The sequence below is a fragment of the Triticum dicoccoides genome, chromosome 4A (genome assembly GCF_002162155.2).
Source record: "Triticum dicoccoides isolate Atlit2015 ecotype Zavitan chromosome 4A, WEW_v2.0, whole genome shotgun sequence".
Taxonomy (NCBI): domain Eukaryota; kingdom Viridiplantae; phylum Streptophyta; class Magnoliopsida; order Poales; family Poaceae; genus Triticum; species Triticum dicoccoides.
The window spans coordinates 462,649,322-462,651,221 of NC_041386.1; positions in this window are offsets into that span (position 1 = coordinate 462,649,322).

A 1,900-nucleotide genomic window follows, 5' to 3' on the forward strand; every position below is an offset into this window, starting at 1 on the left:
CAAGACGTCCGTAGTATGGGAAGGGGAACCTGGCAATAACAGCCCGGACCCAACCGCACTGCCCGACACCGAACACTATGACATAATTGGAGGCTCTGCCAATGAAATAACACCTTCAGCCCACGTAATAATGGCCGCCATCGCCCCATGGACAGAACCATTCCTCGCCTACCTTACCAGGCAGGAACTCCCTGGGGACCAAAATGAGGCACGCTGCATAGTGCGGCGATCTAAACCTATAAAGTCCATGAGGGAGAGCTTTATAAGAAAAGCACTACTGGAGTCCTTCAAAGGTGCATCTCCGAAGAGGAAGGGTGGAGCCTCCTGGCAGAAATTCATGCCGGACTCGGCGGACATCACGCTGCAACTCGGTCCCTTGTAAGCAAGGCCTTCCGTACAGGCTTTTATTGGCCGACGGCCCGGGCAGACGCCCAGGACTTAGTCCAACGATGCGTCGGTTGCCAGCTTTTTGCAAACCAAAGCCATATGCCACCCACCGCCCTCCAAACTATCCCCATCACTTGTCCCTTCGCAGTCTGGGGGCTTGACATGGTTGGACCCCTTAAAGGCGGAACCCACAAGAAAAAATACTTACTGGTCATGGTGGATAAGTTCACCAAATGGATAGAAGCCAAGCCTGTTAAGACGGCCGAATCCGGACCGGTGATAGACTTTATATCCGGGGTTGTACACCATTACGGCGTCCCCCACAGCATCATCATTGATAACGGCACGATCTTTACGGCCGATGAGGTAAAACTCTGGTGCAAAAACATGGGCATCAAGCTCAATTATGCTTCCGTCTATCACCCACAAACCAACGGCCAGGTCGAATGTGCAAATGGTCTTATCACGAGCGGCATCAAACCCAGATTAGTGCGGTCCCTTAAGGAATCTAATACGCACTGGGTAGAGGAGCTCGACTCCGTACTCTAGGGGCTGCGGACCACGCCGAATCGCACCACCGGATACACACCATTCTTCATGGTGTACGACGCAGAGGCAGTTTTGCCCTGCGACATAATTCATGACTCACCTCGAGTGCGCATGTACGAAGAAAGAGAAGCCGAGCTCGATCGGCAGAACAGTTTGGACGCCTTGGAGGAAGAGCGTGACGTGGCAAAAGCCCATCCCGCATTCTATCAACAGTAGGCTCGAAGATACCAAAGCAGAGAAGTACGGGCCCAAAATTACAACATTGACGAATTAGTTCTACGCCTGCCGGACAAGAAAAAGGACAAACTCAAGCCCAAGTGGGAAGGTCCCTTCATAATCGACCAAGTCCTAACTGGTGGAGCGTACCGCCTGCGAGATGCATTGGATAACCGACTCGAGCCGAACCCATGGAACGCAGCCCGTCTATGAAGATTCTATGCCTAGCGCCGGACGCTGTGTTCGTCTCCTTCCTCTGTCCATTTTTATATACTTTCTGTCTTACATTTCTCTCATTCTCTCTCTCTCTCTCTCTCTCTCTCTCTCTCTCTCTTATAGCCTTTAAAGGCTCATAAAGTGACACGCTATCCGCGCTCATTAAACCTGGGGGCTTCTTTAAACAGAAGCTTATTTATACGGGCTTCATGCCCAACACATGTGTCGTACTTCCACATGTACCTTTTATTCGCCATTATATGCATCGATATGACTTAAGTTTTGGCCAAGCTGGGTTGCCTGGCTCCTGTGCTTACCCCTACGTTCCCGATTGTTCGGCTAGGTGGTAAAGGGAGCACCTCTGCGATTGTTACTGCCGGGTCAGCCGGATGTGTACCTCAGACTGGGTGAAGCCGAAAGCTAGCGTTCTTAAGGGAATATTCGGTCGGTGAACTAAAGATGATCTTTTCTGTCACTTATTTATCTATACGCCCCTAGATGTTTTTCATGCGTCTCTTTTCGCAGAATGGAC